At 43.9% G+C, this 16,536-nt stretch overlaps 1 long non-coding RNA gene across 3 annotated transcripts; it reads left to right on the top strand.

Annotated features, from left to right (window-relative positions):
• Positions 1–3,769: 3,769 nt before the first annotated feature.
• LOC148665511 (uncharacterized) lies at positions 3,770–7,990 on the top strand. Of its 3 annotated transcripts, XR_015936895.1 has the most exons (6): positions 3,770–3,797; positions 3,963–4,328; positions 4,796–5,496; positions 5,676–5,962; positions 6,199–7,204; positions 7,378–7,990. It is a non-coding gene; the product is annotated as an uncharacterized LOC148665511 (long non-coding RNA). The 3 variants fall into 3 exon arrangements; XR_015936894.1 differs by having other exon boundaries at positions 4,992–5,496; positions 5,676–7,204; XR_015936893.1 differs by having other exon boundaries at positions 5,676–7,204.
• Positions 7,991–16,536: the final 8,546 nt, after the last annotated feature.

The following is a 16,536-nucleotide window of genomic DNA, read 5'->3' as shown; positions in this document are numbered from 1 at the left end:
ATTCAATTTTAGATAGTCTCAGAGACTGAGACTATCTAAAAATACAGTGGAGCTGATACACCCCCAGGCTGAACAGAGTGAGGACACAGCTCACCTCCTCCTCCTTATTATTATTAAAGGTATTAGTAGTTATGCTGTATTACAAAAATCTCCTGTTCAATATAGCAGAGCTCCTGTGTTACAGCTTCACCGTAATAACTGCAGCATTAGGAGCAGCAGAGCAGGAGTCAGTTTCAAATTTGAAAAAGCAACAATATAATGAATTAAAAATAAGCAGTCCTTCTTAATACAGCCTAACAGCAGTGATATAAGGCAGAGCTTTACTGGAGCCTCAGGTCAGACTCTGCAGTGAGTCTGAACTTTGCGCTCTTCCAGGACAAGAAGCCAGGCTGTACTGTGAGGCTGTGGGTGTGAGTGTGATGAGGCTGTACAGAGACAGGAGAGCCCACTGTTAAGAGATCTAGTGCTGTATAGGGGGACACAAAAGGAGTCATGTGTTCAAAGCTCCAGTGCTGTACAGGGTGGCAGGTCCTCTCCCTACACAGCTCTCTCATAGTGTCTCTCAGGGCTGAACAGGAGGGGCTGTTCCTGTCAGAAAGGAAGCTGACTTTCAGAGCTCCAGTGTCAGTATGAGGAGAAGCCTCTGAACCTGAGTGGCCATGAGCACTGAGAAATGCCTCCTGTCTCCTGTGGTCAAAGTGTGGTTGAACACCTGCACTGTCTTCCTGCTCCTTCTCCTCTCTCTCTCCCTTCCTGTCTCTCTTGCTGTGTGTGCTCTTATCTCTCCATCTCTCTCTCCTCTTCTCTCACTCTGACAATCTGTGCAGAGTATCTGAAGGGGATGTAACATCACTTGGCAAAGGAAAAAAAATTATCAGAAGCAGAATAAAAAAAAAACTCTTCTCAGTCAGCTTCACAGCTCAGACTCACACACAGAGCTCTGGGTCCCTCAGTACTTTACCCAAACTCCTCTTTCCAGAACAAACAGAAGCTCATCTCCATCCTACTCTTTATCCTCACAATCCAGAACCAGATATTCAGACAATCAATGCTGCTACCTGAATAATATCAGACAGAACAGCCTGGACTCAGGTCACATCTCCCCCTTTTCTCCTTCCTCACAGCCTCTTAGAGACAGAGAAGAGCTCCTGGTTCTCCTCACTGTGAACTGGGCTCAGGGGTCACTGATCTGGCAGCTGTGGGCTCCGTTCCAGGTAAGAAGCAAGAAACTTCTATTAACCCTTTCCAGGACCTCCAGCCCTTCAGTATTACTGCCCTGACTGATTGTCTTTACTGTAAGTCAGCCTCCAAACATATTTTAGAAACGTTTTGACAAATAATTGAACAGCAGTCTGATTATGTAATTATTGTAAATATTTTGTACTTATTATAATAATAATAATAATAATAAACTTTATTTTATATAGCGCCTTTAAAGGTGGCTTCTCAAAGCGCTTTACAGGATGACAATAACAATAAATAAGAAGACTACAACAATAAATAAGAAAAATTTCACAAGACAGGACACAATTATAATTACAGCAATACAACAATAACAATAGAGGAGACCGTGGAAGATGGTATTAAGAAGAGCAGAGGGGTGAAGAATGGAACCAGTTAAGTAAAGGCTTTTCTGAAAAGGAGGGTTTTGAGTCTGGATTTGAAGGAGTTTAGAGAAGGTGACTCTCTAATATCCTTGGGCAAGGAGTTCCAGAGCTTGGGGGCATAGCAGGAGAAGGCCCTGTCGCCCATACAATGTAGACGGGCTTGGGGGACAGTAAGGAGGGCAGAATTTGAAGAGCGGAGGTTGCGAGGTGGGGAGTAGGGCGATAAAAGTTCAGACAGGTATTGAGGTGCCAAGCCATGTAAAGCCTTGTAGGTGAGCATGAGGATTTTAAAGTCTACGCGGAATTTGACCGGAAGCCAGTGCAAGGACTCCAGGATAGGAGTAATGTGAACACTTGCACTAGATCTGGTCAGGATTCTGGCTGCTGAATTTTGGACATACTGCAGCTTGTTCAGAGTAGATTTAGATACCCCAGGGAGCAGAGCATTGCAGTAGTCAATTCGAGAGAATACAAATTACTTACTTATTTCAACCTCCAAACATCTGTCAGAAATGTTCTGACTCACAATTGAGCAATATGCAATTATTATTACTTATGTAATGAACACCAGTATTGATACTCTGATCAGTGTATTATGATTCTCAGCAGCAGCAGACCAATGGTCGTGTCTACAATAGTGACTAGTTGACCAGTCTGTAGCTCTGAGCAGTGGGACTCAGATCACACAGAAGACCTGTCTGTGTGTGATTCCACACCAGCCCTGGGATTCAGCGTCTCTCACGGAGAGTCTTATAAATATACAGTTAAACAGAATCTGATAAGAGTTATATAGATAATTAAATCATCAAATAGGTTGAGTAACTGAGTGCTTGAGTGGAAATAAAACCAGGAGATGCACTTCTACCTCCAGGATCAGGAGTCTAATCCTCCTGGCTTCTATTCTGTGGAGATTCGTGTAAAACGCTTAAAAGCGCTTATTACAGTGACTTGTGCTTTTTCTCTTCTGCTCTACGGGAGTACGCTATACGCTATACAACGCATTAGTCTGTGAAGTAAACTATTTTTTTTGTTTAATGAATTTAATTCCCGTCTGTCGCTGTACTTCTCCAACTGTTATGAATCGCTTCTCTTCACAGCCCGGTGTGTTTTTTTTTGGAGATGTTATATCTGTAAGAAAAGCCCCCCAGGCTCCGGACTGGAGTCTCCTCCAGCGGAGACGCGTCCTGCTCTGTCAGAAAGAGCGCTGTGACGTCACAGACACCAGCCAGAGCGCCGGGATCAGAGAGCGAGACCGCTGGAGGCGCGCAGAGCGCACGGAGAGTTATTGATCACTTATCTATCGATAACCAATGAATTCAACTGAATAATCGATTAACTTCACCGATTGGTGAGTACTGATTCTTTTCTTGACCCTGGTTTAAAAATCTAGAAAACAGTCAATACAGCCTGTATCGATCAATAAGGAATTGTATCCTAGAGCTAGAAAAGTATATTCCTAGTTGATAAATTTGTGTAGGCAACTGTTTACAAATCATAAGTATGGTAACCACAGCAACACGTGCCACATCACTGTGTCCGGCTAGGTCTCGACTTTGTCACAAAGAGTTGCGTGACGTCACGGACAGCAACTAGTACTAATGCTAGTGTATTCATGTTAATATTAGTGTGAGTACAACTTGTAGTTTTAATATTAATGCCAGTGTTCATGTGAGTATTAATGATGATAGCGCTACTGATTTTTTAATGCTAGTATTTATGTTAATATTAGTGATAATTATAGAGTTACTGTTAGAGTATTTACACTAGTCGTCATGTTAATTTTAGTGATAGCATTACTGTTATTAATAGTATTAGTAGTGTAGTAGTAGTTTGTGTCAGTTTTAGTGGTGATGACGATAGTGTAAGTCTTAGTGATAGTGTTACTGTTGTAATGTTAGTGGCATTTGTGTTAGTGTTAGTTATAGTGTATTATTATTAGTGTATTAACAGTGTTAGTGTGTGGGTGTGTGTCTGTTATACATGGGGGTGACCAAACTTGCCCAAACTTATATTTGCCCAAACGTGTTTATTTCTGCTGAAAATACTGTCCCATCAGATCATTAAGGAGACGATTATTATTAATCAAATTATTAATCTATAATTATATATATATATTAAGGAGATATATTTGCTATATATGTACATCCTGACATTTGTATATGTGTGTCTCGCCTCAGGATGCTGAGAGCTGTAAGTCTGTGAGCCTGATGTGTCTGTGAAATCTGTCAAAAGTTTGCTCACAGCAGGGTACTGTGATTGCTGGGAGACCAGAGGCAGGGCCTTGTCCTCCTAGAGAAGACCCTCTCAGTTTTCTGTCTGTGCTTTCATGCGGTCTCTGTGCCCCTGTCCCCTCAGGCCAGCCAACAAATCACCAAGCAGGAGACCAAGACCCAGCCATGGGACAGCTCGAAGGGCATGGAGAGGGACAGAGGGACAGGCCATTGACCTCCTCCTTGGACATACCAATACTCCCTCATGTGCACCCTCTAGAGCACCCCCTCACCTACCTGCTGGCACGCCCACTCACTCCAGCCCGGCCCTGGCTGCCCTGTGGCGGCTCAGGGAGGACCTGCGGGTTGAGCTGGAGGGGCTGCTCTAGGTGGAGGAGAGCCGGGTGCGGACCTGGGCTCAGAACACGATGTCCTCTATCCAGCTTGACTACCTGGAGCTGTACGATGAGGTCCTGGCTGAGTTTGGATTGGAGGCTGCTTAGTGGGATTGGTGAGTCCCTGAAACCCCTCCCCCTTGTCCAGCTCGCACTGCAGTACGCAGGGGCTGGGACGACTCTCCTGTCCCCTTCAACTTTCTAAGATACCTCTATCACCCCACTCAACCTGGTCCCCAGGAAATCTTCCAGATCCAAGGGGAGAGAGACAGGAGCTGGGCTGGGACTCCAGCTTGCTGTTATATCAAGTGGTGAAAGACACACTGCTTACAGATCAACACTAGGGGGCATCATAGAGTAGGTGGTGAGACTCTAGGTCATCGATGGCAACAGCGGGGCTCTATTAATAGTGGGGAGACTTTCCAATTCTCCTTAGGCTCTATAAACAGTGGGGTGACCCACCTCCCCCCCTCTTTTGGCTTTAGAGACACCACAGTTCCACCCCTAGGTTGCATCTCCTGTCTGGCGCTGTAGAGGTATGATGATGATGATTCACTGTCCTTGTTCTCCCTCTGTGGTACAGGAGTTGGTACTGAGTTAGTGGAGTTTCATGGAGGAGATGATAAGAAATTTGACCCAATCCCAAAATTAAAACAGTGAAGACAACAGGCAAAACGACGGGAGCTCTGATAATGGAGGTTTGGTTTGACAGCAGCAGACCTGGTCAGGACATCTTGCCTGTTTCTCACTCCCCTTATTCCCAGGATTTTTCCTTCCAGAGCGCAGGAATCATGAAGCAGTACGACCACAAGGAGACACTGAAGTCCTAATTCGAAAACACAAAGGTCAGGTGTGACTTCTCCGAGGTGGACAAGTGCTTCCACCAGGTTGCAGCCGACGTCGATGTCGACCTCATCCTGCAGAAATACCTGGGAGACGCTGTGACCGAGATCTGTGAAAAGCAGGTTTATTTTTTCTCTTTGTAGTAGTCTTAGGACAGTCTGACCTGTTGTGGGACTCAGCAGGAACAGGAAGGTCTTCTGTGTGTCTTCAGCCTCCACAGCCCAGGAGGCACATTATCCAGGTGGACGAGGCTTTCAAAGAGAACCAGCTGTCCACCCCTTCCTTTCCTGGACCTCGGCGCCCCTGGGCCCTCCTTCTTCACTCACCTGTGACCCCCCTGAGCTCATTAAACTCCCTGCCGACTGCTCCATGCCGCCCCATCAACCCCCGAAAGAGTCCTCTCCTTTGAGGAACATCAGAGCTCCTGAGATTCAGAAACAGGTGAGATGAACAGAACCTCTGTCCTTGTTTAGAGTCAACTGTACAGACTCTTATTGGACACACTGTACAGACTCACCTGTACAGGATCTTATTACAGTCACAATGCATATACTGAGGGTATATTAAGAATAAGAAGTCAAGAACTGACCCCAGCAGCAAAGACCTGTGTCTGTCTTCAGTGTCCAGGTGCAAAGAGGCGTGCTTTCCAAGTCAGCCCTGAAAAGATGAAGAGGACAACATGTCCACCTCTTCCAATCCTGACACTGACCCGTCCCAGGTCACTGCCCCACTGTCCAGCCAGCTGCCTGTCCACAGACCCCTCCATCACCTCCCTCCCATCACCTCTCAGTAGAAGACTGAGGTGAAGAAGACTAAGAAGAGGAAGAAGAGGCAGAGGAAGCAGGAGAGTCAGGAAGGTCCGAGTACTAAAGACAAGGCTCCAGAGTTGCTGAAAGTCAGAACACAGGTGCTGAGACACCTAGAGGACCCTGTAGCTCCTGTGATTCTAGGAGAGGTGAGGAGTGAACCTTTACTGTAGTGTCCAGTCAGTGTGTCTGTATGAACCCCTCTCTCTCTCCGTGCAGTGTTAATGTACTGGAGTGTCCAGTCAGTGTGTCTGTATTAACCCCTCTCTCTCAGTACAGTGTTAATGTACTGGAGTGTCCAGTCAGTGTGTCTGTATTAACTCCTCTCTCTAAGCAGGTCAGCTCCTCCCATTCCTTCACCAGGATGCTGTGCTGTTCCAGGGTCGATGAGTTATAAGAACAACACTACAGAGCTGAAGAGAAGGAAGGAGCCACAAGGGGGCAAGAGGACAGCGGCACCAGAGAAAGTCATGAGTGTCTGGGTCAGGAGGCACCGGTCCCTGAACACCCAGGGGGGGATGAGGAGAGGAGGCGGAAGCAGGAAGGGTGGTTGATGGAACTGAGACAGGAGGTGCAGGAGGAGAAGGAGAGGAGGAAGCTGGAGGAGGAGAGGATGAAGGTGGAGGAAAAGAGGAGGAAGGTGTTTGAGAAACAGGAGAGGAGATAGGAGAAGGAGGGGGAGGACAGGAAGAAGGTGCTGGAGAAGGAGAAGAGGAGACGGGAGAAGGAGGAGGAGAGGAGGAAGGTGTTTGAGAAACAGGAGAGGAGAAGGGAGAAGGAGGAGGAGCAGAGGAGGAAGACTGAGGAGAAGCTGGAGAGGAGATGCACCAAGGCAGCAGATGCGATGAGGAGGATTGTGGACAAGGAGGAGAGGAGGCGGAGGAGAACAGGAGGGAGAAGCGGAGCAGGAGGTGAGATGGGAGAAGAAGGAGCAGAAGAGGTGGAAGGCCTACGCTCGGGGGCTGGAGAAACGCCTGCAGCAGGAGGAGGAGAGGAGGCAGAAGGAGAAGGAGGAATGGAGGTGAGCTCAGGAGGAGGAGAGGAGGAAGCAGCTGAAGGAGGAGAATAAGAAACGAGCAAAGGAGGAGAAGGAGAGAAGGAGATTTTGGGAAGAGGAGGAGAGGAAACAAGCGAAGGAGAGGAGGAAACTGTTGGAGAAGCAGGAGAAGAAACAAGCAAAAGAGGAGAAGGAGAGGAGGAGAGTTTGTGAAAAGGAGGTAAAGAAACAGATGAAGAAGGAGGAGGAAAGGAGGAGAGTTTTGGAGAAGCAACGATTGAAGGAGAAGATGGAGAGGAGGAGAGTTTTGGAAAAAGAGTGTGCCCCAGAGTCCAGACGCTGTCAGGTGAGTTATTGTAAATAAGATGCAGGAGTACACCCTGTACCAACCTGGATTAACCTTTGTCATTAGTTTCAACCTAATTTCACACCAGGAAATAAATACTGACTGGGAGAGAAGAGGTATCTGACAGGCCAATCTGTGTCAGAGCCATTACTGACCTGCTCGTCTGTTCACAGGGAGACTCCTCTCTGATGAGACGCCCTCTGGATACAGAGATGCAGTGGACAGTGAGGGAGACCCCACTTCAGGTAAAGGGGACTACAGACAGGGGACTCAGTGTGGGTGAGGTAGTTCAGGGATGGGATCCACATTGACACTGTGACCTGAGTCCTGAGACATGAGTCCACTGCACTCCACTGTTTCCACACTGACACTGTCTGTGACCTGAGTCCACTTCACTCCACTGTTTCCACACTGATACTGTGACCTGAGTCCACTTCACTCCACTGTTTCCACACTGACACTGTGACCTGAGTCCACTTCACTCCATTGTTTCCACACTCTCCTCAATGTCTGTATATGCACCTTGTGTTCTACAAAAGGGAGGCTTGAACATCCCATTTCTTTTCCAAATTCTTTCTACAATTTGATGTTTCAGAAATAAGAAATGAAGCCATTCATTGATGTAAATTCTGAATGTAACAGTTTTGATGGGAACACTTTTTTATACATTTTATTGAAGTTTTTTTGCAACAAACTTTTTAGAACCATTTTATATGTGCTTATAATGTCTAATTTATGATATTAAAACTATCAATTAAAAATGAAGGAGCTCTTGGCAACTCACAATGAAAATATCAACCCCAAGGGAAAGGGAAACTTAAATGTTTGTTATCAATATGTATACATTGAACCACACAAAGGAGAAAAGCCACTGTGGACAAATCCAGACACAACATGAGACATCCTGAGTGTTATGTACATTTCCCTACAAATCAAGAGAAATTATGGGTCCTTGTCCTGCAAGAAGGGACGGCTTGTTGAAATATACAGCATCTCTAGACCTAGAACTGCAGAAATGTTATAGCTACAGACAGTTACAAAGGCATCTGGGTTCAAATGACAGGAAAGATGAAAGTTCAAACAATACACACTTTGACAGGTGTGACAAAATGACATTAGAAAACTCATGATCAAGAAATTCACTTCCTCAAATGATATCACAATGTTTTTGGGCTGTGGGAGGAAACTGCAGCACCTGGCGGAAACTCCAAACAAACATGGGGAGAACATACAAACTCCACACAGATAGAACAACAGGTCTGCATGGTAGCATTGTTAACCACAGTGTCACCTGTAAAATAAGTATACTTCCAAAACAGCAGCATATAGTTTAAAACAATATTCTATAAACTTTCAGTCTGGATCTTTAAAAATTCATATAATATTTTGTCTGCTGAAAATGTTAGGCTGCCTGCTTTTAGGAGGGGGGATATATTTTTTTTCAAATTTACATGTAGTTATTAAAATAACATATTTCCACATAAATACAATTATAATAAAATATACAAAAAAGCCTTATTTTCTTTAATGATGAGTTCTACAATACTGATACAATATTGTACAAAATGGTAGGATCTGAAGAATCGCCAGAGCACAATGTATCAATTTGGGTGACACTAACAGAAGAGGGACACAACATGGAAATCCACAAGGTTGATTTTCAACAACAAAAATGTGCTGGAAAATAATTTGACAAGGAGGAAACCTTACATGCATGGATACCAGTATTTCCCCAGTAGGTTAAAATGCAGAACAGTAAGACAGAAGGTCAGTGTCACTTGATATTGCATCACAGAGGCTGATCTCTTCTACATCATATCCACCACTTCCAGAAACCCAGTACACATAAATGTGAGGGTTTCAATTCAAAGAGGGAAAAACAAATTCACTAAATTACATTTTATGCTGCACAAAGAACCTCACATGTATGTGATCAGGTAGCTCAGTTGGATCGATTGTCGTGCTAATAATTCCACGGTGTCAAGGCGGGGCTGACTGTGTGGGATTGGGATCCTATGCGGTGCTCTTCGGTAGCCTAAGCGATAGCCGAAGGTGTAGACGAGGAAGCAGGCGGGGTTCAGAATCCGGGAAGGTGTTGTAGTAGCTTTGATGTTGAATCAGAAGGCAAAGGCATAGTCGAGGAAGCAGGCAGGTTCGGTATCCAAGAGAGCGTAGTAAGGGCGTAGGTACAAAGTCAGAAGGCAAAGGTGTAGTCGAAGAACAGCAGGGTCAAGATCCAGGAGTAACACAGTAGAGTCGCAGAATGAGTAAGTAGAAACGAAGCTCCGGGAGAAAATCTCAATCGTGAGCACTGAAAGAGGGTCTGGTGAGGGTTTAAATAGAGGAGAGATTGGTACATGCACGTTTGGTATGGGATGAGCTTGTGGGAATGCAGGTGCGCTTGCCTGCATGAGAGCAATTCATGACACACGGTTGTAAGTTTGATCCCTTACAGGCCAGAAGATCTCCTTATCTTTTGCCAAAACCATTTGATCTTTCAGTCCATGGTAAAATATATTGTGTTGAAAAGATGCCACAAACTGTAGACAAATGAGAGGGCTGCAGGTGAAGAGAAAGCATTCAAAGTTTCTTATGTGGAGCTAAAATAAAGTGTCACCATTTGCATATGTGAGGCTTCCAAATCAGCTCTCTGTAAAGACTGTCAAATCCAGCCTATTAAGTCTTAGAACCTGATGATTGGTTCATTACCTAAGTGAAGATAACCAATTAGAGAACTTAGATATTTCTATTAGTATTATTTTAAAATACTAATAGCTGCTATTTACAGCATATTTTACACAAGGGTTTCCCTAAAACAAATGGCTGTAAGAATGATAAGAAAAGACATACAGAAGGTAATGAGAAGTTAATTGTATTCTAATAAAAGAAATATTATAAAATTTTCCCCCATACCACCTTTACTGTGACTTTGCAGGTCACATATTCTTTATTAAAATAATCTTTCATACACGATCAATACCCACTCCGGAAAAATATCAGAAAGCAATGGCCTGTGTCTAAGGAAATTCATGCAGTACAGGAGTGACATTATCACACAGACGACATACTCTGTTGGCTGTTTTTGTTAGTGTGGGAATGCAGGTCCTTGCAATAAGAGAAAAGAAGAACAGTGTAAAGACCACACAGCCTCACCATTCCGTGCGTGATGCAAGCAAAGTGTAGTCCCTGTCTTTATAGCGCACTTGTTAGACACTTAGCTGGCACCTAGAGCGCTGCAGGGTCTGTTTACTGAGACTTAGTGGGTGTTCGACATCAGGACTGATCAGATCCTCAATCAAGCAAACTCAATAAGCAAGAAGCAGAAGTTTTAGATCTCTGCACACAAGATGACAGCGCAGTATTAGAATCAGTGTTTTCTTGACTGATTTAAACTCATTCTCAGGGGTCCTGATAACTTTGAAGCAGAGGAAAAGCAACACAGAAAGTACCCAACTCAATGAGCGAGCACGTTGTTGGCTCTTGCTCTTAAAGCAAGGAGTTGTATTTTTCTCTCATTAATCATTATTAACCATGAACAGCTAGAACAGCTGGTCACATTCGTAATAATGTCACTTCTGCACTTCAGAAGCATTGGAATAAGAGGGTCTTGAGGAAAAGAAGAGTCCAGTTTGTGATTCGGGCTGAAAAATGAAAGCAGCGTGTTAGACATGGACGCTACAGAAAGGAACAAATGACACTGTGGAACAAACTGCTAAAACTTGGTATTAAACCAGGTAAACTTAATATCTTCAATTTAACACTCTTCCAGCTGAGCTATTTCAACTCTATGGAGAGTATCTCCTCCAGGATCTCAGCCTCTTGCAGTAGCCTTCCACTGTTCCAGCATGAGTGCACAAAGAGGAGTGGTGGAGTGTTACTGCAACATCATTCAGAAGGGATGTGATCCAGCTCAGCTCTCTGAGGTCTGTCAGATACAGTGCCTTGCGAAAGTATTCGGCCCCCTTGAACTTTTCAACCTTTTGCCACATTTCAGGCTTCAAACATAAAGATATAAATTTTTTATTTTATGTGAAGAATCACCAACAAGTGGGACACAATTGTGAAGTGGAACGAAATCTATTGGATTTTTGAAACTTTTTTAACTAATAAAAAAATGAAAAGTGGGGCGTGCAAAATTATTCGGCCCCCTTGCGTTAATACTTTGTAGAGCCACCTTTTGCTGCGATTACAGCTGCAAGTCGCTTGGGGTATGTCTCTATCAGTTTTGCACATCGAGAGACTGAAATTCTTGCCCATTCTTCCTTGCAAAACAGCTCGAGCTCAATGAGGTTGGATGGAGAGCGTTTGTGAACAGCAGTTTTCAGCTCTTTCCACAGATTCTCGATTGGATTCAGGTCTGGACTTTGACTTGGCCATTCAAACACCTGGATACGTTTATTTGTGAACCATTCCTTTGTAGATTTTGCTGTATGTTTGGGATCATTGTCTTGTTGGAAGATAAATCTCCGTCCCAGTTTCAGGTCTTTTGCAGACTCCAACAGGTTTTCATCCAGAATGGTCCTGTATTTGGCTGCATCCATCTTCCCCTCAATTTTAACCATCTTCCCTGTCCCTGCTGAAGAAAAGCAGGCCCAAACCATGATGCTGCCACCACCATGTTTGACAGTGGGGATGGTGTGTTGAGGGTGATGAGCTGTGTTGCTTTTAAGCCAAACATATCGTTTTGCATTGTGGCCAAAAAGTTCGATTTTGGTTTCATCTGACCAGAGCACCTTCTTCCACATGTTTGGGGTGTCTCCCAGGTGGCTTGTGGCAAACGTTAGACGAGACTTTTTATGGATATCTTTGAGAAATGGCTTTCTTCTTGCCACTCTTCCATAAAGGCCAGATTTGTGCAGTGTAAGACTGATTGTTGTCCTATGGACAGACTCTCCCACCTCAGCTGTAGTTCTCTGCAGTTCATCCAGAGTGATCATGGGCCTCTTGGCTGCATCTCTGATCAGTCTTCTCCTTGTCTGAGCTGAAAGTTTAGAGGGACGGCCAGGTCTTGGTAGATTTGCAGTGGTCTGATACTCCTTCCATTTCAAGATGATCGCTTGCACAGTGCTCCTTGGGATGTTTGAAGCTTGGGAAATCTTTTTGTATCCAAATCCGGCTTTAAACTTCTCCACAACAGTATTACGGACCTGCCTGGTGTGTTCCTTGGTCTTCATGATGCTCTCTGCGCTTTCAACAGAACCTTGAGACTATCACAGAGCAGGTGCATTTATACAGAGACTTGATTACACACAGGTGGATTCTATTTATCACCATCAGTCATTTAGGACAACATTGGATCATTCAGAGATCCTCGCTGAACTTCTGGAGTGAGTTTGCTGCACTGAAAGTAAAGGGGCCGAATAATTTTGCACGCCCCACTTTTCATTTTTTTATTAGTTAAAAAAGTTTCAAAAATCCAATAGATTTCGTTCCACTTCACAATTGTGTCCCACTTGTTGGTGATTCTTCACATAAAATAAAAAATGTATATCTTTATGTTTGAAGCCTGAAATGTGGCAAAAGGTTGAAAAGTTCAAGGGGGCCGAATACTTTCGCAAGGCACTGTACATCTACCTCACATGGATTCCATCTTCCGAGTGAAGTCCTGTGATGCGTCTGTCTTTGGGCTCAGACGTGCACCACATCAACCTCGCTTTGCCTGCTGGGTGATGAGTAAAGTAGGGACAGCTTCTTCAGCCTGAAGGAGGGATTTGCATTTCGACAGCAGTATCTACTTGAACAGTAGCTTCAATGACCTGATTTTATCAGGTGGCTTTGAAAAGCATCAGAAGGACGTTTTTCTGAGTCTCACAGTTCAACTCTCCATTCAACACTGAACGACACTTAAACACTGAAATGGTTTGTCAGCTCTGCAGTTGTCTTTTCAGCTTCGATATAAAATCACAGCACTCTTAAACAGTGTGGCCAGGAAATAATTAACGTCTGTCTTGGCAAAACAGATCTCCAAATGACTAAGTAAGATCCTGCCACGGTATGAGGTCAGTGTGTTTGCTTTACTCAATTGTAAAGTGATTCCCCAAAAAGAAGCTTGTGATCAAGGTAGGAAGTACTTTTTGAATGCACTGAAAAACTGACTGACCACACGTTGTATCCTGAGGAAATATAAGAAATTATAAGGAAAAAAAAGTCGCATTCAAACTTCATGTCACTCTGAGCAAATTTATTGCCTATTTTTACATCGTTTTATACACCACCACACATGGAACAAAAGCACTGCTTAAGAGTGTCCTGAACCGATGGACAATTGTGCGTACATTTGTACAATGTACAATTGATGTACATTCCATCACATCACATCTTTTACAGAGAAAAAGGATAATGAAACACTTATTAGCAAGTGTGTTAGTGGTTTAGTGAGTAATTTCAATTATATGAAGCTTTATGATTTCAATACGTAAATACGTTAACTCAGTCAATTAAATAAAAACTTTGAATGAGCATTACGCAAAATAACAAGCTTGCGTCGTAAGTGCTTTGGTATAATAATGGTGAACATAGCTGCCTTCCAAACAGTGAATCCTGGTGCGATTCCTACCTGACGCATTGATAAACTTATTCCAATGAATAATTGACTGATATAAAAAACTCTTGAAGCGTGTAGCCTAGGGAAGAAGCACTGTTTGAGTGGACTGTGAAAATGCACTGTCGGGCTCCGTGCAGTTCCAGTAGAGCAATCGGTTAGCAGCGGTACTCATACCGCAGACGGCAGCGGAGTCATGCCGGCATTGTGAGATCGAGCTTCACCTATCGCACAATGGCTATGTTTTCAGCTAAGAAAACTTCCTGTTGACTTTAAGTTGGTCTTTGTGTTGCTTTTTCTGCTTGATGGAGCTGTATTAATTCAGGCAGACATGCTTCCACGGCAAGTTATTTTATTGCTGCTCACAAACCAACATACTGCAGACACCTCTGATACTGTCACTGCTTGTGGGCCAAGTGTTCCTGTTGTACTGAACTTCACAAGGGTGAGATTTACACCCACGCTTGCAAAGCACAATGGATTAGTAGTCCATCACCTTAACCACTCCACCATCTCGTCACGGAAGTTAGCCTCTCGACATGAGTTAGCGCTCAAGATGGTCGTCTTTCCTCTACTCAAGGATCATTTTCCTCTTCCACCTGTGATTTCACCAATTTTCTTGAAGATGTCAAACATAAAAAGCATGTTGAGCTCCTTGGACATGAAATTACCAGATAAAAGCCATTTCTCATCACTTGCTCAGCGAGCAGGCTCAGCGCACACAGAACGCAGGTGTCTCAGAGCGGTGTGTCCAAGTGGCTGTAAAAGGATAGCGCTCTGCCAGTGCTGTGGCTTAGCTGGTTAACGCATGTGTCTCATAAAGAAAAGATTCTGGGTTCAAGACTTCTTCTGTTGCCATGCAGAGTTTGTTGTCATGGACAGCAACAGGTGTCTGCCTTAACTTAAATGGAAGTGTTCATTTCTGGAACAACTTGTTTTTTCAAAAAAGCCACACATATTGCGGTAGATAGAATACTAATCTTCCCTGTTGGTGCAGAATAATTAGTGCCAGCTGGCAAGAAAATGACAATGATATTTTTTTGTCTTTAGCCTAAAACCTGTGAATGTAGAAGAAAAGATTATGTATGTCAGTTTTTATGGCACTGTGGGCGTGTTCTTCAGTCAACCACAACGTCCGTAATTCAAACACACCTAAAGACAAACATCAAATTAGATTTGACCTAAATACTATCTATTCTATATGTGATTAGGCTTCTTTCCACATCCTGATATATGCAGAGAATACAAGCTTTTGGCAAGAGTGAATATAAATATAAACATAAATAATATTCAATATATTGCAATTTTGTTGTATTTTAACAAATATTTTAGCTGGGGATCCTCAAATCACGAGTGTAGAAAAGAGCACCATTAAACACTGTCGTGAGTGCAGAACATGTGATAAAAGTGTTCTTTAAACAAAAAGTGAAAATACTGTATTTGTCTTTCACTTAGACTTTCATCGAAAGCTCAGTAAACGATAAAGCAGAGGCTTGTGTTCTGCATTCTGATCTGATCTGATTGTCTTGCTTTGACCTTTAAATTGTACACTGCGTTGACACTTCACTCTTCCTAACACAATTAAAGAGCTGCAGGCAAACGTACCTCTCAGGAGTTTAGTTCAGTGGTAGAGCACTTGCATCACATGTATAAGGCTTTGTTTTCTATCGCCACTCTGGATTTCTTTTTAAACGCGACATCTTATCTGTGATTATCTTTCGTGTGAGGTCCCCCGTGTGTGAATTTCAGCATGACACATAAAACCGTTTGAGATGCTTTTTTTAAAAAAGATCAAATGAAAGACCTAGTAGCTAAATACAAGTAGAAAACCCGTGAATCTAATTGAGAAAATTTGGACTGGAGCGATGTATAGTATTGTAACGCTCCGGGGTTCAGGCGGGCACCTTCGCCATTGCCACTTAAGTTGGCCCTCCACTGTTGGGAACTCAAACCCCCGACCGCCAGCATAGCTCAACAGGGACCCAGGCGCTTGAGCTTAAGTGCGATCTCCCTTTAGCTCAACGGGCTGGGTCCCTGTTGACTGATGCTGGAGGCCTGGGTTTGAGTCCCTGACAGTGGGGGGCTGACCTGATGTGGTGGTGGCAAGGATGCCCATGTGAACCCTGGAGCGTTACATTGGTGTTAGAGGTGGGATGGGATAGCCCTTCACTGAGGTTGGCGAGTTAAGCGGGGGAGAGTGTAATGCATACGGCCACCATTGAGTGTGTAAGAGCTGGCTTACCAAAGCGGTGATGTCACTGCCCTTCCCTGTAATAGCAGGGCCACAGCCGCTGGACTAAAGGGAGATTGTTCTTTAGCTCAACATTCTGGGTCCCTGTTCAGTGATGCTGGAGGCCTGGGTTTGAGTCCCTGGTGGTGGAGGGCCGACCTGATGCGGTGGTGGTGAGGGTGCCCACGTGAACACCGGAGTGTTACAGATTTGAACTCTGTCTGTTCCTGTTTAGTTTACCAAGACTTTCCTTTATGTAAGTCGTCAATTGTCTTGTAGAAATCTTTGTATTAAGAAGAAAAGAACTATCAGTAGTATTTATTAATCCTTCTGTTGTTCTAGCATAATCTTCCCTGCTTTTGAGTTGACAAAACAACAGGTGCATTCAACACACCAGTCTCCACTGCATGTCAGGATGGCTGAGTGGTCTTAAGTGATAGACTCAATGACTCAATCATGTGTAGTGACAGTTTAATTTTGTTCACAACACGGATTTCCCTTCATGTTCATTAAGATGTGTAATTTGTATGTTGGTTGTATGAGAACAGTTTCTTCAAAAGT

The sequence above is a fragment of the Lepisosteus platostomus genome, chromosome 5 (assembly GCF_059453375.1).
Source record: "Lepisosteus platostomus isolate fLepPlt1 chromosome 5, fLepPlt1.hap1, whole genome shotgun sequence".
NCBI lineage: Eukaryota > Metazoa > Chordata > Actinopteri > Semionotiformes > Lepisosteidae > Lepisosteus > Lepisosteus platostomus.
This window is presented reverse-complemented; position numbering and strand designations above follow the sequence as displayed.